The 25,903-nt window shown below is 39.9% G+C and overlaps 1 protein-coding gene across 5 annotated transcripts in view; it reads left to right on the plus strand.

Annotated features, from left to right (window-relative positions):
* The window catches only part of LOC115221116 (chromodomain-helicase-DNA-binding protein 8), a 158,239-nt gene that overhangs the window by 20,767 nt on the left and 111,569 nt on the right, over window positions 1-25,903 (plus strand). For 4 of the 5 annotated variants that reach the window (XM_029791330.2, XM_036510432.1, XM_029791333.2 and 1 more), the window contains exon 2: window positions 22,475-22,530. The exons of the other annotated variant lie outside the window; for it this stretch is intronic. The gene's annotated coding sequence lies outside the window, so the exon portion shown is untranslated. The remainder of the gene's footprint in view (window positions 1-22,474; window positions 22,531-25,903) is intronic. 5 annotated transcript variants of the gene reach the window in all.

Below are 25,903 nucleotides of genomic sequence, written 5' to 3' on the forward strand. Positions count from 1 at the left end.
CGCCTATATATACATATATCTTACATATTAAAACTGAAAATGTGTGTGTGTATCGGTGTGTCATTGTTTTTCGCCAAAACGGCTCAACTGATTTTTCTTAAACTTCACATGCACATAGCTTGTGTCTGGGGAGGTTTTAAGTATAAATTGATTTCGAAAAAATGTTTGGGTAAACGGCGAGAGGAATAATATTTGGGCATGAGTGAACGGTGGGAGTAATTATTTTTAAGCTTCCAAGAGAAATAACCCATCCGTTTTCAGTATGCTTATTTCTTAGTATCTGAACTATTTTAGTTATTCTCTCAATTTATCCAGTACAAGGCTTAAACCAGTAAATAGTATTCTCCTAAACAATAGATCCACTTATTTCGGTTAGTGACTTATTCACGAATATACCAACACAAGCGCTGCTGAGAGTAATATTCTCTGGGAACACACAAAAGCTTTTTTCACAGTTATTTACTTTTAATTGTTATTATCTCATATCTGATTAGCCTGTTATTATGTAATGTTTCACAATTTTAATATACATACTTTATTGGTATTTCCTCCCAAGACCTATATACTTTGGGAACATATTAAAGTGCTTTTCGGGGCTACTTTATTTGAATTCTTACTATCAGGTTATTACATAAGTGACTTCACAATTTAGGTATTCATAACTTAGTGGGAATTCCTAAAGACATGATCCTTTGTAAGAGAGTTCGGTATTCTCTGTAAATGCACAGAAACCGCTTTAAGGGCTACATACTTTGTATTGTTGTTATTGTATTAGCAAGACAATTATGAGAACGGAACCAAGGGATAAGCCCCACCTTCCCAGGTATTGCCGGGTATATCAGCTACTATATATATACATATATATGCTTATTATAGCCTCAGGCCAACCAAAACCTTGTGAGTGAATTTCGTACTTAGAAACTGAAAGAAGACTGTTGTATATATGTGTATGTGTGTCTTGTGTTTGTACCCCGACCATTGCTTGACAACTGATGTTGCTGTGTTTACATTCCCGTACCTTAGCAGTTTGGTAAAAGACACTGACAGAATGAGTACTAGGCTTACAACGAATAAATCCTGTGGTTGATTTCTTCAACCAGCAGCGGTGCTCCAGCATGGTTGCAGTCACATGACTGAAACAAGTAAAACTATAAAAATCTATGCCATTTTAATCCCGAGCATGGCTGGGTATCTCTGCTAGTATATATATATATATATATAAATCCTTAAAAATGTTTCAGCCCGAAGGCTGTGGCCATACCGTTGAATGAGCTACACTAGTATGTGAAACCACCTCTCATATGTGGTACTTGATCAAGGGAGTTCAATGCCACTGCCCGCATCTGTGTTTCCTGCCGAGAGGTAGGTTCATCTGGGACCCCTGACAAGAAGAGATCCAGTTTAGTTTTAAAGAAACCCACATCCACACCATGCAGGTCTCTCAGGCATTTAGGAAGGATATTGAAGAGCTGTGGTCCTCTGAAACCCAAGCTGTTGCAGTATCTGGTCCTGTATTTTGATGGTGATGTTGGGATCTTCGCCACCATGCAGTGGCGCCCCGTTCTGCTGTTGGGGTAACTTTGAATGCCAAAGTTTGGGACAAGACCCTCCAGGATTTTCCAGATGTATATCACTGCATATCTCACACCTTCGCTCCAGGGAGGAGTTTTAATACTTTTAGTCTTTCCCAGTAGCTTATATGTTGCATTGAGATGATCTTAGTGTAGCTTCGTTGAATTGCTTCGAGTTCTGCTGTTAACTTTATATTGTGTGGTAACCATAGTTGGGAGCAGTAGTCCAGGTGGCTGAGGACAAATGTCTTCCAAAGGACCACCAGTGTCTCCTTCTCTCTTGTTCTGGAAGTTCGGAGAATCCATCCAGCTAGCCGTCTGCATTTTATTACCAAATTAGTAATATGCACTTGGAAAGATGCATCATTGCTCATGTCAATGCCCAGGTCATGCACTGATTTTGACTCAGGAATTACAATTCTTCCCAGGCCAGTGTATCCGGTCTGCATGTCGTTTACCTTTGTGTGCTGGTAGCGCAGGGCCTGGAACTTATCTGCATTAAACTGCATATTGTCCTCAGCCCGCCTGTATATTGTATCCACTCCTGTTGCAGATGTGCAATATTTCCAGGGTTTTGTATTGTGTGGGAGACTTTTGTGTCATCAGCATAGCTAGCAAGGGTGGCCATCTTAGCAACTGAGGGCATGTCTGAAAGGGCCACTATGAACAGCAGTGCCCAGAGGAACACTGCTTGTTATTTGTGTTTCCTTGGAGGTGGCTCCATTGGCCACAACTGCCTACCTTCTATCTTTTAGGAAGTTGTGCAGCCACTCAAGTTTTCCGCCTATGCCGAGACCACACAGTTTGTGACAGATATATATATATATACACATACATATATATGCATATCAACTGCTATTTCCAGTAAATATTAGTGCATTGTTGTACCACCATTCTATATTTATATTTACATGCGTATATATATATATATATATATATATCATTTAGCATCTGTTGTCCATGCTTGTATGGGTTGGATAGATTGACTGGACAGCAAACTAGAAGACTGTGCCAAGCTCTGCTCTCTGCTTTGACATAGTGTCTGTTTGGGTACCCTTCCTAATACCAACCACTTTACAGAGTGTACTGGGTGCTTTCTCCATGATACCATCACTAGCAAAGTCACCAAGTAACTTGCCAGACACAACCTTTCAAGTGAATGTGGCATGGTACTGAGGAAGGTTTGCTTTCTGCCAGGTGATGCTACACTATACGCCCATGCACCATTGCTCACCCCGCCTCATTCTTTTCCCACCATTCACTACATCTTTCCCTCAACCCTGTCCACTTTCATAGTTGCCACTTACTCTTCCCTATCTCTCCTACGTCCATTGAAGATTTATTCTTCACTTGTCATATTCACCCCATCACCCATTCCCCTTCTCCTATTCTCCCATATGCCACCCACAATCCTAGTTCTGTCCCCATTCACTTCTTCTCACTTTACACTTTGAGGTCTCACACAAATGCCACTTCACCGCTTCACCTTCTCTTCTAAAACGTGAGCAGCTGAGCAGCCTCCCTCCAGCAGAAATCTGTTCTGCTCTGGCTTCTTCGCTCATCTCTGAGCAGAAAGCAACCGCCTGCTCTGGTGTAGTTTCACTTAGTTGAATAGAACCTTATCTTGCGAGCTGCACAACATCCTTGCTTGTTTTGGTGACATGAAAAAGAAAGTGCCCAGTACACACTATTGGCATTCGGGAAGGTAACAAAGAAACCCATGCCAAACATTGGAGCATGATGCAGTCTTTGGGCCTGTCAGATTCTGTTGAGCCATCCAACCCGTAACAACATGAAACATGGACATTAAAGGATGATGATGGTGATGATAAGTGGACACGATTTCATCAAACATTGGAAATGAACAACACTACTTGTATGTCAGTGACATCATCATCATTGTCATTGTTTTAGCGTCCTTTTCCATGCTTGCATGGGTCAGACAGAATCTGTTGAAGCAGATTTTTGTGTGACTGGATGCCCTTTCCAAGCAGGGTAATATTACCACATGACTGAACATGTTTCCATGTGCAACTGGATACGAATGACATCACTTGCAAGATGGTGATACTCTACGACTATCACACAATGTCAAGACCAACAGATATAAATACACACACACACACACATATACACACATATGATGGGCTTCTTTCAGTTTCCATCTACCAAATCCACTTACATGGCTTTGGTGTTCCTGAAGCTATAGCAGAAGACGTGTGTGTGTGTGCGCATGCATGTGCATGCGCAAGTGTCTATACCAATGTTTACATATTGTGCACTTCATATGAAAAAGAGCTGAGCTATAAATAGTGAAGTTTGTTGTTATGCCCATCAAGGAATTGTCTGCTGACTCTGTGCTTTTGAAGACACGGAATTAGAGATCCTTTACTTGAACACAGTAAAGGGTTAGTGACCAGATGGACATCCACATCCTATTAAACTCTTTATTCGTCCCTGATTTCTTTTGCACTAAGCATCGTCTGCATGCAACCTAAACACTTTGCACTGACTTCTGGGTAGGGAGACCTTGGAAAACCTTCTCCAGTTGGTGTTGTGCTAGCATTATTGCACAGACAAGCATGGAACCATCCCCAGACAAGCATGAACAACATGCAAGTAGGGCCTTGAAGGTCACTACAAATGCAATGCTTCACCACCACTGAGAATCTTGCTGAATGTACTTCTTCAGCATAGCAAAGGTTGCGTCTGAAAGACAGGATCTTCCTCTTCAGAGCCCGTGCCCACCTCTGATACTTCCATCTCCCAACAACTACTACTTTTTACAAAGCTGAGTTAAGGTGAGACTCACAATTAAATACTGTTCTCAAAGAGCAGCACTACTGAAACATTGGTTATGACTTTTTGAAGTGGTGGTGGTGCACACCTTGGCATTGTAGATAACAAAGAAATGCTAGTCAACTGTGACTTGCTAGTGTTCACCAACAGATTCCAACTTGGAGCACACAAAGTCTCTCTTCTCTCTGTTTTTTATACCATTACAACAATAGTTTTTGTGTTGTGGTCAGCTGGTCTTATAACCATCTTCACCCAGTTACTCACTCACTCATCTCTTCACCCCATCCATATTACCACCCTGTCTCACTGTGACTAGTCCTTCGCCCCCAGAACATCAATTCTCTAGAATTCTTCACCATCATGCAGCCCTCTTGTAGCCCATTGGCTTTGAGAAGAACATGATTTGTGTTGATCTAACTCAGTGGTTCACAGCCAGGGCCCATGTGACCCCTGAGGGACCATATAAGATTTAGTGGTTAAAAATCGGGTGCAGTAAACTGGTTTACACAAAATACCAACAATGTTTTCATACAGTTCCTAATCATATTTAATTACAAAAATGTGATGGGTTTTTTTTTTCAAACATTGAATGGAATCAAAGGGGTGCATAGGTAAAAAAAAAGAAATGGTTGAAAACCACTGATCCAATTCGTCATGCAGGGACTGCAAGCATTGCCGGCACAGCTCCTTCTCGAAGAAAACTTAAAGACATTTGCCGTCTCATCTCTCTCGCCTCTTCTCCATTTGACAATACCCGATCAGTCCCAACACTGATTTCCTTCTGCTCTCTCTCTCTCTCTCTCTCTCTCTCTCTCTCTCTCACATCACTCTTCTCCCTCCTCTCCATCACCCTATCTCTTCCTAATCCTCGCCCTCAATACGCCACCGTACTTTCGCTATCCAACGCCTCTCCAACAGCCTCACCCATTCATTCGTACTCTTCTTCTTTCACACTCATGTCGTCTCTGACTCACTTTCACTCTCTCTCTCTCTCCTCTCACTCTCCCGTACATATGTACTTTTCACTCTCCCTCTCTGCTGCTCTTATCTTTTCACTCTCCCTTCTACATCTACACTTCCTCTTCCCCCCTCTCCTGCATCAAATCTGCTGCACATGCCCTTCCCTCCACTTCAGCAGCCATTATCTAGTTCCTACCCCGTCGCTCGCAAATGTAGTTTCGTTGGTTTTAAGCTTTGCGGGGCAGCGGCGGCGGCGGCGGCGGCGACCTGGCAGAGCATGTGCTCAACTGAGACTAGCAGTCACCGTTAAGAAGCTCTCTCTCTCTCTCTCTCTCCCCCTCTCTCTCTTTCTCTACTTCTCTCTCTCCTCCACTCCTTCACATTTCGTTCAGAACCACACACGCAGACACGCACTCACATAGGAACTTATCGATTACCAGTAAAGTTCCGTATACCTACTTACTAGCTCTTACTCTCTCTCTCTTCCTCACGCACACACACACACACAAACACCTCTTCCCTTTCACATACACACACTCTCACACACGCACGCAGTTTATTGATTAATATTAAAGTACCATTGCACGCACTAAAAAAAAAAAAACAACAAAAAAAGCTGCACACACTTATTGTTTGCCACTGAAATACTAAACTCATTAACTACACACATGCTTACTCTGATACACTTATTGATTGCCACTAAAATACACAGAAAAAAAGGGTCACGAAGTGGTGCATTCGTCCACACACACACAGACACACACGCGTTTATTTTTCTTGTTCACCACACTCGAGATACCTGAATACGTTTGTTAATTTTTTACACAAGTGCTATAAACGAAAACAATGTCGGAAAACGTGTGGGCCTACAACGTCAGAATCAAAATAACGGTTATTTTGCAGCGGAGAAAAGATTTTAACGTTTCATATTTATTGCAGCGAACAACAACAATCTCAATGTTTAGAAGTTGCTGTCTTGGTAACTGTGTGGTTAAATTCTTTATAATTTTTAGATTCGATGTACAAAAAAAATAATTACATAACGCGAAATTCTGTTTGTATTATTATACTTAGGCCCAGTCGTCCCGATTTTCTCCAGTGGCACCATTCCGTCGTTTCTACTTTCACAATATCTGATGGCCGGCGAAAAAAAAATCATTTGCGTGTGTGACACATACACACACACACACACTTTTCCCCTCTCTTTCACACATACGAAGAAGATTTCTTTTGTTAATATTTTGGTTTCCAATTAAGATACAAGTTCAATGCGCTGAATTTAAATGATTCAGTTTGAATTGTCTGGGGAGGTTGAGTGTATCGGGTCGTTTAGAAATCGTTGTTATTGTTGTTTTGCAAGTGAAAATATAAAAATTGTATCCCAAAGAGAAGATAGAAAAGAACTCAATGATTGCTATTAACAACACATTTTCACATTTTCAACCAAAGAACCACCCTCAAGGAGGAAAAAATATTCATCTTTGCTGTGCAGCAACGAAAGTGAAAGTAGAGAAAAAAAATCTCATGGATTTCTCCATCACTCTACCCTTCAGTGTATTCTTCATTTAACATAGTTGTGTGTGGTTTGAGGGAGATTCGACTGTTGTTTCTTGTAGGTTGAGCACATGCTTAGAAAGGTTTCATGAGTGGTTTAGCTCCAGATCATCTCTGATTGGACACACTTATAATCAAAAACGTCCCAGCTGTGACCATTCCATCTTTTATTGATCTTGTGTGTTTTAAGATTTCATTTTCTAATGTATTTTTCCATTTTTTAATTATCTTTAAGTCAATAGGTAGGGTGTGATTTGAGAGAGATTTGGTTGCTATTTTTTGCAGGATGAATTATTGAATAGAACCGCCATTGGTTTGTTGAAATTCAGTTATTGTTTCCAGAACCTATTGAAAATGAGGAAACTTTTTTGAGTTTAGTGCTTCACTTTAACTTTTGTCGTTCAGTGAAAAGTGAAAGGGAAACACTTCAGCCAGCAATTGCCAAAATATCCATTTTGCACTCAGTGAAGGCACATGGCTCAGTGGTTAGAGTATCAGGCTCACAGCCATGAGGTAGTGAGTTTGATTCCTGGGCCGGGCTGTGTGTTGTGTTCTTGAGCAAGATACTTTATTTTCACGTTGCTCCAGTCCTGCCAGCTGTAGAAATGAGTTGCAACATTGCTGGTGCCAAGTTGTATGAGCCTTTGGCTCTCCCTTGGACGACATCGGTGATGTGGAGAGTGAGAGGAGGCTGGTATGCATGGGCACCTGCTGGTCTTCCATGAAACAATCTTACCTGGACATGTGCCTCGGAGGGGAACTTTCTAGGTGCAATCTCATGGTCATTCATGACTGAAGGAGGTCTTTACCATATATTTATATATAAAACCACACACACAAATAATCACATACATGTATACACTTACCAGTTTCACTCCCAAGGTGTGAGTCAAGCTGCAGATGTAATAGATGAAACCAGCCAACAGCATCCACAAAGTATTGATTCTTGAGCCAATGTGGCCCTTGAAGTGAAATTCTTAATGATATGGCTAAGCCCCCACCTGCACACACACACACATGCTCTCTCTCTCTCTCTCTCTCTCTCTCGTCATTGTTGCTTCATTTCTGCTTTCCCTGCTGGTATGGATCGGATATGGGTTATTTCTTCTAGAAGGGCTGGAGGACCATATTGTTATTGAAGCAGCAAGTTTTGGCAGGGTTTCTATAGCTGGATGCCCTTTTGTAACACTGTCCACTTCACAGAGTGTACACGGTACATTTTATCATGGTAGCAGAATTAGAAAGAAATGCCATGTCTTTGACAAGTCTGTCCTGTACAGGAATATATTCTTTACTGTCCTAAATATATCTAATGTACCACTTTTTTCCATTCTTTTTCTTTCGGCCACTCACTTTCTTTTAATCAGATAATAATATTATAGATAATGAATAAAAAAAAAAAGTAAAGACCAAAATTGTGTCAGATCTCTCTCTCTCTCTCTCGTAAACCTGTTTGTAAGTATATGAACAAGTTTATTGTAGTTTCTTGTGTGTATGTGTATATATATATATATATATATATATATATATATATATATTCTACTGTGTTCATAAGTGTTCCTGGTTACTAATGGATTATCTGTTTGTGGGAAAGTTAGACCAGTAGCAAGAAAAATGTGTGGAGTTTCCCAATTGCTCTTTCTCCCCAAATCCACTCTTTAAACCTCGTAAAAGTTTTGCCTCTAATTTATTGACCCTGTTGTGGTACTCATTATAAAATCGCCCTTTCTTTCTTTCTCTCTCGCTCTCTTCTGCCCTCAAACACATGCAAGCTCACTATGTCTGTCTGTCTGCTTTTGTTTGTCTCTTCTGTCTTTCAACCTACATTCAACTGTGTTTGTTTGTACACGACCTGTTGCTCAAATAATGACAAGGAAATAAAACCAAATGTGTAATTTCGGCTATAAGTACTGTAAACTCTTAAGTGGTCCATAAACCGTTTTGATAATGCTGATAGCAGACTCGGCTGATTTCCACAGCAGAGCAGATAACAGGATTCAGGCGCTGATTTTGCTTCTGTTTATTTCTGGTTTTTAAGTTCAAAGATTACTGTTGCTTTTTTAGGCTCGTCATCGTCTTTGAGATGGTTTAGCTCCTGGAAAATCTTGACTGAGCAGACTTTTGACCAAAAGCATTCTAGGTTATCTTCTTTAAAGACAGTAAGATGTGACTTCAAAGAATTTGGCTGCTGTCTCTAGCCATTTGAGTGACTTTGTTGGGGCTTCCTTGTCATCTTTGCTGATTATGGGTTTCTTTTTTTTTTCCTTGATTTCCTTCTAATTTCATTTATGCTGTGTCTCTTTCAACATAGTTCCAGTAATTTTCATTGAGTTTCACATAATGGTAATTTGTGTCCTGTCCAGATGGGTTATATCTGTGCTGTGTCCATTTCAGCATAGTGGTCACCTATATTGTGTCTCATTCGATCCACCGGTGGCCTCTCTCATGTCTCTTACAACAGTAATTTCTATCAGGTCTCCTTTGATTGAATTGTAAAACAAAGCTACAGCAAAGTGCCCCTGTCACGGTTCACACTCATACAACACAACAAATTCAACACTATAAAAGCTGAAAAGTCATTATGTATTGTTTACAACTATGGATTGTACCTACTTATGGTGCTTATTGCAAGTAGATGGAATGTGTCAAATATTTTAGCCATTCGAATGTTATATCCACTTGTAACAGGATAGAAAGCATAAATTCTTCAGCCAGAAGTTGTTACATTTCAGTGCTTTTTCTGTAGGAAAAAAAAAACACTTGTTCTATAAACTGAAATATCGTCTGGAGACTTAAGTTGATGTTCTTTCACACTTTACCATAATTTTGTAGCTATTGTTATTAGTATTAATTCTGCCGATTCTGCCTTTGTTATCATTTCATGTTTGTCCACTACCTGCCTGTTTTATACTTCTTGAACCTGGATTGCAGACAGGTAACAATCATGTTGTCATCTTTTGTACCTGTTGGTGCCATTAATTGTGTATGTTTCTTTTCTTAAGAATTGTTCTATTTTCTGTTTTTGCTGTGTGGTTTTAGTGTTGCTTTTCTTGGAAGGATACCATCCGTTTTTATTCCATGTTTCTTCACAAATTCTTTAAAGTCTGTCCTTTCTGTCTTGGTTACAAACTTTAGATAAATTTCTCCTTTCTGCTGCCATTTTATGATTATTTTCCTCATCTCATCTGTTTCCATACCGTCTGGCTTGTTAGTTTGTTCAGTGTCTGTTTTTCTTTCTTTTATTTTTTTTTCATGCAGGCATGGGTGGAGTGAGACTTTGTGAGGCAGCATGACTGTGCCTTCTGTTTATGTTTCGATAAATTTATGTCTGTACAGAAATACTTGAAACAATGAGCCAGAGTTTACATCATTTACTCACTCTGCTGCTGTCTTGACTTTCTCATCTGCTGTTGCGGCTGTACAAGCGGGAAAATTGAAGCAGTGGCAAAGCAAATCGTCAGCTTCAAAAAAATATTTATTTACAATGAGATGGAGAGATTCAGAGATACAGATTCTTCTTAATGCCGTTTCAAACAACTGCAAAAAAAGAAGAAAAAAAATCAATTGTGTATCTTAAAAAAAAAACATTTTAGGATTTTATTTTTAAAATGATTCATCTGTTGGCAGGTTTTTAGATCATATTTCAAATGGGAAGCGAAGAGATGAAATCTTCGATTTCCTACCAAACAACTCTTAAGCTATGACTAATCACCAGTCTCCCCATCATCTACATAACATCTCTATTTTCTCACTCTTTGTTGGTGATTGAGTAATACCAGTTGCATACACACACACACACACTACACAGTTTGTTGGTGCTTGTTGCTTGTTTTAAAGCCTTTTCATTTCCATCATATTTCCTCTCTCTCTGTCTCTCACTGTTTATACATGTATATCTTATAGTTTGTGTGTGTGTGTGTGTGAGTGATCATCATATGTATGCATATCAATATATTTGTCTATTTGAGGCGGCGAGCTGGCAGAAACGTTAGCGCTCCGGGCGAAATGCTTAGCGGTATTTCGTCTGTCGTTACGTTCTGAGTTCAAATTCCCCCGAGGTCGACTTTGCCTTTCATCCTCTCGGGGTCGATAAATAAAGTACCAGTTACGCACTGGGTCGATGTAATCGACTTAATCCCTTTGTCTGTCCTTGTTTGTCTCCTCTATGTTTAGCCCCTTGTGGGTAGTAAAGAAATATATATTTGTCTATTTGTCTCTATATATCTTGATGTCCGACTCTCTCTTGTATGTATGTGTGTGTATGTATATATATATATATATATATATATTTAATTTGAAATTTATAGAAAAACAAAAGACGAAGACAGGTGTATGAACAACAAGCAAGTGGATTAGTTTAACGCTCGGGAAAATGAAAAATGTCTTTTATATTTTGAGCCTACAATCTTCAACAGAAAGGGACAAGAGAAAATAAACAGAGAGAATGAAAACAAACTTGTGGATTTCAGCTGTCCAGCATGGCAATATATATATATATATACCATCATCATCGTTTAATGTCTGTTTTCCATGCTGGCATGGGTTGGATGGTTTGACTGACGTCTGGAGACCCAGCGGCTGCTCCAGGCTCCACTCTGATCTGACAATGTTTCTACAGCTGGATGCACTTCCTAATGCCAACCACTCTGAGAGTGTAGTGGGTGCTTTTTATGTGCCACTGGCACGGGAGCCAGTCAGTGGGTACTGGTATCGGCCACATTTGAATGGTGCTTTTTATGTGCCACCGGAATGGGAGCCAGTTGGGGGTACTGTCCACAGCTATGATTTTGGTTTTACTTGACTCAACAGGTCTTCTGAAGCATATCATACTGCCCGATGAATCAAAGGTACTCTTAAATGGGCCTGGACATGCAACACTGGCATCGGCCATGGCTGCGATCTCACTTTAGTTGCCAGCTCTTCTCAATCACAGCATAACTCCAAAGGTCTTGGTCTCTTGTCATTGCTTCTGTTTTCCATGTTTTCCTGGGGCTACTTCTTCCACAGGTTCCCTCAACCGCTAGGGTGTGGCACTTCCTCACACAGCTGTCCTCATCCATATGTAACACATGACCATACCAGTGCAGTCGTCTCTCTTGCACATCACATCTGATGCTTCTTAGGTCCAACTTTTCTCTCAAAGCGCTCACATTCTGTTGTGTTTGCATACTGACATTACACATCCAGTGGATCATGCTAGCTTTGTTTCTTTCAAGCCTATGCATGTTCTCAGCAGTCACAGCCCATGTTTCACTGCCATATAGCAGGGCAGTTGCCACACATGCATCATACAGTCTACCTTTCATCCTGAGCGAGAGGCCCTCGGTTGCCAGTAGAAGTAGGAGCTCCCTGAATTTTTGCCCAGGCTATTCTTATTATAGCCGTTACACTCTCAGAGTAACTACCCCCACTACAGACTTAGTTGCCTAGGTAGCGGAAGCTATCAACTACTTCTAGTTTTTTTCCCCAGGTATGTGATGGAATCTGTTTTCTGTACACCTTCAGTGTTTATTGCCCCTGTGCATCTGCCACACACAAAAACTATCTTCTCGGTTAACCTTCCTTAGATATTGCTGCACCTTTTATGTGTCCATATCTTACACCGGGTACATCGTATGGAGTTTCTACCCATACTTTTTCTACAGATTGAGCAGGGCCATCTACCTGAAGAGACTTATAATTTGTCTGCCTTCCTACTTACTAAGACTTTGGTTTTTGCTAAGGCCCATATATATATATATATATATATATATATATATCATAGCTGTAGTACCTGGCATTGCACGGGTCTTAATAAATTACCATTCGACTGTGGAAAGATGAGGTCTTACACATGAGAAAATTTTTGAGGTGTACCTCGGCTACCACATTCATGCAATGCTCTTCTGATTTCAACACATTAATCCTCAGCCCAGCGCAGATTAGAACCACACACTTGTGGAGTGCTTTTAAGGCCCATTGTGAGGCCAACAGTTTAGAAACACCTTTCCTAAGGGCTCACTTTCTGGCATCACTCTGAAGGCGATTATCATGGTCTTGTAACATTTGGGAAGATCAAGCAGCAGCAGTGTATGCAGCATCCATTGTCCGATGTCTGTGGCACAGTTCCTCATTCTCCTTGGCACGTGTGGCTGAAGTGCATGCGGCACCAGCGGCTTGGCAACGTTTCCTGTGAGGACTCGTTTCAGAAGCTCTTGCAGCAGCTGTAGATGTGGCATTAGCAGATCAGCGGCCTCCTCGTTGGTTCTCTGTCTCTGAAGCTCAAGCAGCTGCCATTGAAGAAGCATTCACATTTTGACGAGTCCTACATTGGTTGCAGATAAGATGGCAATAGTGGTCAGGCGAGGGTTTCACTGGTCGTCTGTTTCGAGAGCTCTTCTGGTGGCTGCACATTCAACAGCTTGTGATCAACAGATGGTAGTCTCCAACGACGATTCTGAAGCCCCATTTCATCTTGATTCTTCTGCTTTAGCAGTATTTCGGCCAATGGTGAACCTCTTTTGTCATGGCATGTCAGAAGGATAAAAGCAAGTGGCTGACAGGATATGTAAGTTTTTATGAAATAGGTATGCAGGTATGAAGCCATAAGCACGTCTTAATGGAGAGATATCCATAAGGTGATTTAGTAGCTCTACGGTAAGCTGTGTTGCAATGCGAGTCTGCAACGAATCAAATCCCTTCTCAAAGGGGCAATTAACATGTTTTCCACTATCCGCATTCGTAAGCGGATGTCAATCATAGTTTGTTCTACGCTGAAATAAATATGTGAATGTGAATTATCAACAGATAATGTCTGGCAGCTGTACCGTGAAGCCTGGGATAACATTGCTTATCGATTCGTGAGGTAGAGGTGTTTGTCGAAAGTCCGTCTGCCTATTTTTCTCAATGAGAGGTGGTACTTTATGAATGTGTTCCAACGGCGTGAGGTGAAATGGCAAGGAACAACAGTAGATGTAATAACAATATGTAAATTGGTTTTATTAATGTAATCACCTTAAAGATGGGATGATTTGTGCATGAGGAAGATGGAGTGTTGAGGAGAAGGAGTAGGAGGAGAATAACTGTTTGGGAGGAAAATCTCCTTTCATTAAGACTTCAAGAAGAACAATTTCTGGCATTTTCTCTCTCACTTTGCTTAATTTAGGCTTTTTGGACACACCTTCTTCACTTTTCACACTTGCAGATCGTTTCATTACAAAAACATCAAGAGAAGTCTGCTTTTCCTTGCCTTTCAAAATGTGTCAGAAAATGCACCAGAGCAGTGTCATTAAACAAAACAGCTGCTGCACAAGCTGTCGATACTTCTTCAGGATGTTTTCTTTTTTTCTTCTACAAATTCAGAAATATTCTGCCACTTTGCCAACCCTACCTTTATGTCACTTGTAGAGATCACCTTCTCCACTACTCTGTCCTCCACTGGGGAACCTCTCTCTCTTCCACTGCATCCAAATGCTGCTGCTCCTGAAGCTGCAAGAGTTCATCTGTCGTCAGCTCCTCTGAGTGTTCCTTGATGAGATTGTTCAATGTCCCCATCATCAACCTAGAGACCCATGACCAAGAGACACGATCTCCTTGACTACAGGAGCCTCAGACTCAAATCCTTTGAAGTCTCTTTCAGATACGCAGCCAGGCCAGTTTCTTCCATCCAGAATTCAGGGTTCTCCTCATGACACCCTGCCATGTCATATCAATGATTTTCAGGAAGTTAAGAATGTTCCAAAACTCATGAGGGGTTAGATTTGGATTTTCAGTGACTTCAAAGCACTGATGAAACAGGTGCTTGGTGTACAATTTCTTAAAACTAGAAATCCCCTGTTGGTCCATGGGCTGCAGGATAGGGGTGGTGTTGTGAAATGTTCAGAACTGTTATGAATTTAAATTCATCCAGGATATCTTTGAGGTTAGAAGGGTGAGCAGGAGCATTGTTGAGGATGTGGAGGGCCTTGAAAGGAAGATCATTCTCCAGAAGGTACTTTTTCACTGCCAGTTCGAAGACAAGGTCAACCCACTAGGTGAAGAATTGCCTGGTGACCCAGGCTTTAACGTTTGCCCTCCATATGACCTGCAGCTTCTCCTTCAGGATTTTGTGTGACTTGAGTGCTTGTGTGCTTTCGGAATGGTAGACAAGGCGCAGTCTCCACTTGCATTGGTACAAAGAGTGAGAGTTAGCCTATCTTTCATAGGTTTGTGGCCTGGCATTTTCTTCTCTTCTGCAGTTATGTAGGTTCTTCTGGGCATTTTTTCTCCCCAAGAAAGGGCGGTTTCATCACAGTTGAATACCTGTTTTACAATGTACCCCTTGGCTGCGATGAGCTGACGGAATCCACGCATAAAATCCTCAGCTGCCTTTGTGTCAGAACTTGTTGCTTCTCTGTATCTGATGATATTATGAACACCAGTCCTCTTCTTGATATTATCAAATTAGCTGTGACTGGTCTTAAATGCATCTGCTGATGTTCTCTCCGTCAGTATTCCATTTTACCTAAGGTTATGTATTGTTATTGTTGCTCTCATTGTCACCATAGCTGTCTTTCAGCACTTAAATAATTCCCAAGCTAAATGACTTTGGAAGACAAACTATTGACTGCTGCTGCTACTACTACTACTACTACAGTAATTAATATAACTGGAAGGAAATTGCCAACTTTACATTAATTATATATTAGAGATGGGGAGTATATACTTGTTCTGAACACATTTAACCATTTCACCTGTAAAGTAGAGAAAAAAAAAGAATGTGGTGAACAATCAAGTCAGGAATTACTAATTCATCATCATCATTGTTTAACGTCTGTTTTCCATGCCGGCATGGGTTGGACAGTGTGACTGAGGTCTGCAGAGCCAGGAGGCTGCACTAGGCTCCAATCTGATCTGGCAGAGTTTCTACAGCTGGATGCCCTTCCTAACACCAACCACTCCAAGAGTGTAGTGGGTGCTTTCAAGTGCCACTGGTACAGGAGCCAGCCAGTCAGGCGGGCCTGGCATCGACTGGATAGTGCTTTTTATGTGCCACTGGCACGGGGGCCAGTAAGGGGTTACTGGCATTGGCCATGTTTGGATGGTGCTTTTTACGTGCATAAAAATTTGCCTCTTTCATGTGTTTGTGTGTTGGGACTGTATTTAACTTTCTTTGATGCTGTGTTTAGAGTGTGGAATGTAGTGTAGTTGTAAGGGATTTGGCATCAGTCGAAAGCGTGAAACACTGCATCACTAAGTGATCATGGATAATGCACCATTTCTTTCAGCCTTTTCTGATATGGCAAATGCTAAGGTTCCATGTGAGTCAGGTCATGTGGTGGTGGTGGGGGGGCATGTGTAGTTTCAGTATTTTTGTAGCATTCACTATTTGTTGGTATATTCCCAAATCCTGAGCGACCCTTTGAGAAGAGTCCCAGTCAGTCCCTCTCTCCACAAGATACCTCCTCATCTGCTATGACCACGAGGCATGTGGTCAACCAACATGAGCCATCAACCTAGTTGGATCCTCAGTGAATAGAATGGGGTAAGCAGGGTCTAACTTAGAAAATTGAGCAACATGGCCAAACTGCCTGAGCTGGTGTTTCTGAATCGCACAAATAAGAGGATGCATTTCAGTTTCTGAGTAGAGTCGTTGGTTGGATACAAAATCTGACCAATGGTAACCCATAACCTTTCGAAGTATCCTGGTGCCAAGGAGTTTGGGTGGTTCCTAAGGGCCCCAGGAAGTGTTCAGGTCTCACCACTATAGAATAGGATAAGGAGGATTTCAGTGTTCGCCGTGTTCAGATTTCATGACCAAAGGCATTCTCTAAGTGCACACATGCACACCAACATATGCTTGGAGTAGCAGAGGTCAGTGAACCATTTGAGACCTTTGATGTTTGAATTATTAATTATACTAACAGAAAGACTTTGCTGTGTGTGTGTCAGAGAGAGTGAGAGAGAGTTGGGGGAGAGAACATTGCAACCAATGAATGAAATAAACATGAAATGGAAAAAATCATATAAATAAAGGTTCATTAAAAACTATCTTGTACCGAATTTTTAAATTTGTGAACTTGGTATATTTAATAATATAAGGAAGTTGAGAAAGTAAATTTCCCTGAAAACTTCAATTTATAAAAAAAACTCAGTAAATATTTCTTTCAGTAATTTATCGGAGTTGTTATACATCTCTAATTTAAACAAACTTTAGTGTGCTAGAAACAGCAACGATCACAGTTATTATTGTAAGGCTTATAGCATTCCAAACAGCCATGCCATTGAAATGAAAAAGTCTGTAAATGAAGCATGGCTAGGATGTTTGCAATATAAGTAGTGATGGTGGTGGTGGAATAGTAACTGCTGTGGGAGGGAGGGAAGGTTTATAGTACAGTTTACTTGCAACTCTGATAACCCACCTCTATTTTTTTTTTCTAAACTGATATTAGAAACAAAACTAGGTGTGGGGAGGTGGTGTTACAAGACAGCTTCTTTTCCTCTCTCAAAAGAAAAGCCATAGTGAACATCTGTAAATAGACATACAAGTGTAACACTCATAAGTTGCCTGTTTGTTTTTTTTTATTTATTTATTTATTAGCAGAAATGGTCCACATTTTTTTACTGAGAACTTTGAAGACTTCTGATTTCCTTTTCTTTTTGATTGAATGACTCTCCTTCGTTCCATCAGTATATGCTTTTTTTTTTTTTTTGCAAAAGGTTGGGTGTTGTTTAACCCTTTAGTGTTCACATTATTCTGCCAAAATAATGCTTTTTTATCCACATTGTTTTGAACTAATCAGGTATTATCTTGTAGCTATGAGATTTTGATGAGGTAGCTGTTAATTTTTAAGATGATATTGTAGGGTTGGTGTGAGAGAACAGATATGGCCAGTCTGAACATAAAACAGGCAGAATACTTTTGGCCGGATATGGCCGGTTTAAATGCTAAAGGGTTAAGTGATATTTGGCTGCTATTTTTTGCAGTGTTGTGGATTGATAATATTTATGCCTTTTGCTAGGAAAGCAAATCTAAGGCAACTGGAATCAAATGTCTTTGGCAGGGACTGGTCCTTGTAGAGAGCTAATTTCTTCCCTGTAGTCAATGACCCCATCATTCTCTATTCAAATACTGTTGGACCCTGCTCTTACCTTGTTCTTTGGAATGTAAAACTGCAATGCAGTTGGCATTTTTTATTGGAACCAAGTTTGCTTCGCTTTTATTTCTAATTTTGTGAATGAAGGAATGAATATCATACAATCTGGTTTCCCTTCTTCTTCCTCTCTCAAACTTGTAGCCTTGTAATAGTCTCTACTTCGCCCCCCCCCTCTCTGCTGCTTTTCTTCTCTACCTTACAATGACGAAAGCTGCTTGTGTTTTAAATCTGTCTTTGTAAAAGTATTTTAGCTGCTTTTTATTCATTTGCCTTTCATTCAGTTTTTTTTCTTCTTTTTTTTTGTTGTTGTTGTTGTCATTTTACTTCACTTACAATTAATTAGCTTTGATTGTGCTGTTTTAATTACCTTCTTATTCTTTTTAACAGTGAGCAAAAAAAAGAAAAAAATAGCTATAGAGCAATTTTTTTCTTTTTTATGTCTCCCATCTGTGCTGCCAGCAAAAGCTGTTCTGTTGAGTGAAGAACTTCTTTGTTTAGTTGCAGTAAGTTCTCTGTACAATGAGGTTGTGATTTAGTATCAGTTCTTGACTTCTGCATTTGAAGTCAACAGCACTAACCACCAATTGATGGATACTACTGGTTAGAAATAGGAGAGCAGGCTCATCTTTTACAGCCATGTGGTTCTTGCTCTGATCTCACTCTGTTATTGTTTAATGTCTTAGAATTGGGGACTGAAAGCTGTGTGGAAACCCCAGGTTGCACATATGTGTGTGTGTGTATCTTTCGCTAAGTGTTATCATTGAAAGATGTGCATATTGGCAAAAAACAGAAGAATTAGGGCTTTTGAATAAAGAATACTCTGTATGAAATATATTCCAAGTTGCACATATCCTTTGTCACTGTTGCCATCAGAAATACAGAAAATCCATGATTGATTGGATGGAAGCCTGCAGTCATCAGATGTAAAATAAATGAAGAATAAAATACTTGACCTTTGGTTCCAGGTTGTGTGGTACATGATTTCTTGTATTCTATTGAAGGTTAGTGGTAGGGGTAAAAGTGACATTTTCGGGGAGAATCTGGGTGTCAACAAAGATTAGTTGAACAGTCTATTTCGGAGAACTTTTGACTGAGAGAGGGTTGTTGCCCTTGGGGGTTGGAATAATTCTGGATCTGTGGAATTCCATGGACAGTTTTTTTTTTGTAATGTTTTTTTCTTAATTTTTTTTTTACACAATTTATGTACCCCCACCAAACATTGTGTTGTATACTGTCCTCTGTAATTTTCTCTTTGTCTTTGAGTCTTTTCTGGCTAATAAAGGAATTATTTTTATTATTCAGTGAGAGAGCAGTGCATGCCATCAAAGTGACACTGGGGTATAAATATATGAATCCTAATGTACCCATCATGACTACCTGTCTGATAAGGATATACAAGGCACATGTATCACAACCATATGTGTGCCACATGGTGACCTCATATCTAGATAAACAGCACATGACCTTGCAGGTGGGGCCCAGTTAGAATTCACTTTATATAAGGATTGTTTAAGGATGGTAAATAACATACCCATGTTTCCAGGGGTGAATTATTCAAACCCCAAAGAACCCTTCTCAACACATGAATGTGATGCTCCCCCACTACTTCTGCTCGTAATCAGAGATGCACATATTGTCAGTCACTAAGGGACATGCTCAACTGGTTAAGGTCAAACAACTGACAAGCAAATATGTGGTATTGAGCAGAATATTTGCTGTAGCCTATCTTTTACACCAAAACAAAACATGTACATGTTAACACTTCCAATCAGTCAAGATCAGAAACCTTGAGAACAACTGCCTGGTACAGAATCAGGGCATTTATTATTGTTGTTGTTGTTATTATTATATTGTCTTTTCACAACTTCTAATGCTGTAGATGTCCTATGGTGTCAGCTGTTCACTGCCAGTGAACTAAGGTAACAAGTCTTATTTTTCGAGCACCTTCCTGAGTATTTGAGCGGTTCCAAGCAGTGCTGTTTTCTGCAAGTACTTCACCCTTATTGCAGCCCCTATTTGTTCCATGTACTTCTCGAGATTTTTGCTCAGTTCCCAGGGCTCCGACAATTACTGGTACTACTACCACCTTTTTCATCGACCACAACTGCTTAACTTCCCAAGCTAACCTCTCACATCTATTGACTTTTCTTTCTTCCTTATTGCATACCTTGTTGTCAGCTGGGCATGCTGTATATATGATCCAGCATAGTTTGCTTTCTTTCTCAATTAACATTGTGTCTGGCTTCCTATTCTCTATTTCATGGTCGCACTGAATTATAAAATCCTGCAGGATCTTTGCATTATCATTTTTGACAATGCCTTCAGGTTTGTGATCGTACCTAGTTTTTGCTCTGTCAAGTCCATACTTGTTGCAGAGTGTCCAATGGACAAGCCTGGCTATATTGTCATGGCATCTCTTATATTCCTTCTGGGCTAGTGACGTACATTGGCTGATAATATGCCATACGGTTTCACCGTTTTGTCCACAGATTCTGCACTTATCCCTTACTGATATGTTATCTATTCTGTATTTTATGTAGTTTGTTCTTAGTGATTGCTCTTTGGCAGCACAGATTAGAGCCTCCGTTTCCGCTTTTAAATCACTTTTAGTCATCCACAGCCATCTTTTTTCTCTGTCTCTCTTATGTTCAACATCCCTATGAAATTGACCATGCATTCTTTTCTTTACCCACCTATTCACAGTATTTGCATACCAAGAGAGTGGCTTGGCATTCTGCATTTCTGTTGTTTTCCTTTCGCTGCTGACGCTTCTCAACTTGTTTGTTTCTCTGTGTGTGTGTGTGTGTGTGTTACTGTCTCCTTGTTGATAGTTGTAATGCAGTGTCACTGTCATGCAAGCACTGTCCTTCATTTCCAATTTTCTGTGAGGACGTTTGGTTTTATGGGGAACTATTTCTTTACAGGCGAGAGTTAGTGACAAGAAGGACATCTGGCTGTAGGAAATCTGCCCCAGCAGATTCCATGTAAGCCATGTGAGTATGGAAAAGGGGACATTAAACTTAGCCCCAGAAATTGATAAAGTGATGATAATCTCTTGTAGTCCAAGAAAGACGGATCTACAATTTTGTGCACAAATCAGTTCTTGATAGGGACCAAATATTTGTGCTGTACATCAGCTCACTGCCTCCACCGAATTGGTGTTGCCCTGAACAGGTGCACAAGTGTACCACACGTCAAGTGTTGGAGTGATTGCAGGACTATGTGAGAATGAAGTGTCTTGCTGAAGAACACAACATAGCACCACCTGGTCCAGGAATTGAAACCACATTCTCATGATCATGAATGCAACTCTCTAACCACCAGGCCACGCAGGTTCACATGATTGATACCTGACAAAATACGAATGTTGATATAATTGACTCTAACTGTCGACTAAAGGTGTTGTTGTTGCATGTCTGCAATCTGAAAGCTAAAACCAGTCAAAGAATGCAAATATTTAAACCATTTGATACTTATTAATTCTGCTTAATTGTACTATTCAGTTCTTTTTCTTTTTAATTTAGTTTTGTTGAGTTGGATTCGTGACAATTATTGAATTAGTATTTTGCTGAAAAATAGGAATTTGCATGTTTTTTTTCCTTTCTTTCCAATTTTTGTTTTAATTGGTGACATCTTTGTCATAGGGTATATGTCTGTTTGTGTGTGTGTGTGTGTGTGCGTGCATGTGTGTAGTCACACAAACACACTTGGATATTTGGATATAGCATAGCTGAATGTTTAAAAAGTTTACTTCACAACCAAGAGACCCTGGTTTCACTCCCTCTATGTGGCATCTTGAGTGATTTTTTTTTCCACCATAGCCTTGTGTAATGGTCACCCCAAGTCTTGTGGGTGAAAGTGGGCAAGCAGAAACCACAGGGATTTGTTGGATGAATTAAGTCTGTAGTTTAGAGTAGTCATGGAGAAACTTTACCCCTCAGGATTTTCTCACTGGCACATCAATGAAAAATTACCTTGAAGGTGTTTTACTAGTATGCCCACCTATTGATGACCCAGGCCTCTCTACAGCATTCATCATTAAAACCTGCAAAGACTTATTGTGTGTGTGTGTTTGTCTGCCGAGCCAGTGGGGTGGCATCATTCAGAAGTCATAACAGTGCAAGGAAGCACATTGTGACCAATGATGTATAACAACATCTAATAGTCGGATCAGTACAGTGATAAAAAGAAAGTATTATTCTACAGACTGTAGACATGCTACACTATATTTAATGGCTTCATCAAAAATATTTTTGGTGTTATTTATATGGTAAAACATGTCTACAAGCCATAAAATATTCTTAATAAGTATAGTACACTGTGTGGCAACTGTATGGAATCCTTTCTTGAATTTCGGATTAGATGTAACTATTTATATAATGCTGTTTGTATGTATGCATATGTAATGTTTTAACATTATCCTTGGTCGGGCTTTATCCTTTCATATACATTCTGTTACAATGTCTATTTCTTCAGATTATCAAGAAACAATGGTGTCGTTCATATGCCTTATCTAAAAAATTAGATACTAGGTAAGGATTTCACTTTCTTTCTTTGTTTCTTGTTCATCATTTTCCCCCCTCTATATTTACTCTCCTGTGTTACAAATATGTTTGTGGTTCTAGTTGGGGTTTGAACCAGGTATAGTAACTAGGTGGAGAGGGTGCTAAGCTTCATAACTGATGAGCCGTGTGTGTTTTATACATTTGGTTTGATTCTGAATGTTTAATTCTTTATGATGGGATTATATCTAAGATGGAAATGAATGTTGCATGTGAAAGATAAACCCCACAATATGGAATAAGTTGGTGTACCATGACAACGAGAAAACAATCTGACATTTTGACAAGTTTCTATTAGAAATACTCGTTCTCTTCCCATCATCGTCTTCCCCATGGTAGACTAACTTTATTCCAGTTAGTGAAATTCTTGTACTTACCACTTGCCAATGCAGACCAATTCTTATTTCCTGGTATTTTACCATTTAGCTGGTTATGCGACACTGGTATTGGTTACAGCTGTGGACTCACTTTATTTGCTGCATCGAACTCTCCCATGCACCAAATGGCAATTGCTAAAAAGCATTCGTGAAGTAAAATCATGTAGCAACACCAAATGGCGGTGTCCCAGCATGGCCACAGCTTGTGAGCTGAAACTAGATAAATTAAAAATGAAATAAAATAAATAAAAGATATACATTTCGAACAGGAATTTAGCAGCGCCACCTCCAGCCGAACAATTATTCTGTGCTGATGGAGGGAAATAACCCAGAAATCTCGATACGCAGATATTGGTTTTGAGCTGAGTAGGGGTGCTAGATTCCCTTATTCGAGAATATAAGGACAGAGATCGTGTCGTATAGCCAGCTGGAGACGATGTTTCCTGGGGTTAAATTACAGCAACATTCATCCTAAACAAGGACTGCCATGTTATGTTGGCAAATAATCTTTACTACAGGATGAAATATGTTATTGAATTTTAGTACAAAAAATGTCGGGGTCACATTAAATTCAAGATTCCATTGTTCTCAATTCAATATGGTAAGTCTTATCAATCATGAACAGGTGTAATCCAACAGGTTTCCATGCTGTTCCTACCTTTACTCAAGTTCACTCACACGTTTTCGTTTGACCTGTAGCTGTTCTAGAAGCTTGAATTCCAGTCACATTATGGCTTCAAACTTGGGACATATCTGATTGCAAAGCAAACTTTGTAAGCAGATGGCCATCCCTTTGCAACACTGAAGAGAGTTATGTAGCGATGGTGTTAAGAAAGTAGTCTTGCCCCAGGAAGGTAAAGATGGTGTTGTTACTAAACTGAAATGCATGTTCAAACCTTGCTTCAGTCAACCTCAAATAAATACCACTTCCTGCAGCTCATAGAGACACACATATTCACTACAAAAGGATGTGTCTATTGATTTTCCCCTCACAGATGCTGGCACATGTCAGTCATCAATAAGTAGCATCTTTTCCAGAAGACCAAAGACAGACAAGGAACTTAGAGAAAGACATTACGAATACTTTTCATTCAATTACTTTCTGTAATTGATTCTCTCCAGTTTCCTAACACGGGTATTTAGACAGAGACTTTCAGCATCTTGTTTCAATTAGATTATTTTTACTTAATTTAACTCATCTTCTTTTTCCCTCACAAATTGTGTGTGTGTGTGCTTCTGTTTGGCCCAATATTTTATCAACATCATCACTACGATCAACATCAGCAATGTTCACTTCAGTGGGATTTGAACTCGGAATATAGAAAGCCAGAAAAATACTGCAATGCTAATAATTTTGCTGAAGTAACACAAACAACAACAAAAATGTTTTCTTTTATTCGTTTCAGTCATTTGACTGTGGCCATGATGGAGCACTGCCTTTAGTCGAGCAAACCGACCCCAGGACTTATTCTTTGTAAGCCTAGTACTTATTCTATTGGTCTCTTTTTGCTGAACTGCTAAGTTATGAGGACGTAAATACATCAGCATCGGTTGTCAAGTGATGTTGCGGGGACAAACACAGACAGAAACACACACATATACGACAGGCTTCTTTCAGTTTCCATCTACCAAATCCACTCACAAGGCTTTGGTCGGCCCGAGGCTATAGTAGAAGACATTTGCCCATGGTGCCATGCAGTGGGACTGAACCTGGAACCATGTAGTTGATAAGCAAGCTACTTTACCACACAGCCACTCCTGCTGTGTGTTTAATTAAAAAAAATTTTTCTGCTGTGAGTTGGCAGATTTATTAGCAAACCAGACAGAGTGCTTCATGATATTTCTTCTGGCACTTTATGTTCTGAGTTCAAATTCTGCCAAGGTTGACTTTGCCTTTCATCCTTTCAAGGTCATTGAAATAAATGCAAATTTAATCCTGGGCTTGATGTAATCGACTGTTACCCTCCCTCAAAAATTTCAGGTCTTCTGACTGTATTAGAGAGGATTATTTGATATGGAAATCATTTTAAGTAATGTATTTTTGTGCAAAGCTAGTTTCTGTAAAGTGTCCTGATTAAATATTTGCAGGTGATCTATAGATTTTGCATGGTGGGAATCCGACTTCACTCTAACCTGTCACATTAGTTTTGTCTGGTGTAGATTAAATGCAAGATAATTTGATTGTCACACCTGATGACATCTAGTGTTACCTGAGATTGAAGTATGATACTCACTGTGCTGGAGGTCACTTGTAACTGTTCGTTCAGGTAATCTGTTTGGCTAAGACTGTGTCTTTGCCTTTTCTAAAATATAACACCATTGTTACCCCAAACCCGAGTGAAATATTGTTTAGTGTGTGTGTGTGTGTATTTTGTGTTAGTCTGAGGTGTGGAGAGAGGGAGAGAGTGTCAGTGATATTTAGATTATGTTACAAAACCGTTCTAGTGTTTATTGAGGTTTGCTAATAATTCATGTGAGTGTTTGGATATTAATTGCAAGAGTTGGGATATCATATTATAACCATGAATTATGTTTCTTGGTATGTCTGGGAATAGTCTTTCACTTTTAATATCTTCTGATCAATTGTTCGTGGAGTTTCTTTCTCAGGTTTGCTTAAGTTGACTTACAACAACAAAAGATGAGGAAGTAGAGCAGATTGCTTTTGTCCAGCCTTAGATGCGTTTTCTTCACAGTTTTCAGATTGAGAATTTAAAATGTGTGGTGCCATTTTGTAGGTGATTTCTTGGGGGTGATTTCACTGTTCACAGAGGCAATGACTAATGACCGACACCTTTGGCAATACACTGTGCTTGAGAAGATACGTCAAGCCTAGCGGAATCGTAATCATAGCTGATGTTGGTGCCATGTAACTGGCACCTGTGCTGGTGGCACGTAAAGAGCACCTTTCGAGCATTGGGCCTCAGAGAGGCAAAGTGGCTGAGTTCTTTTCAAGCGTTGGGCCTCAC

This window comes from Octopus sinensis, linkage group LG17, assembly GCF_006345805.1.
Source record: "Octopus sinensis linkage group LG17, ASM634580v1, whole genome shotgun sequence".
Classification (NCBI taxonomy): domain Eukaryota; kingdom Metazoa; phylum Mollusca; class Cephalopoda; order Octopoda; family Octopodidae; genus Octopus; species Octopus sinensis.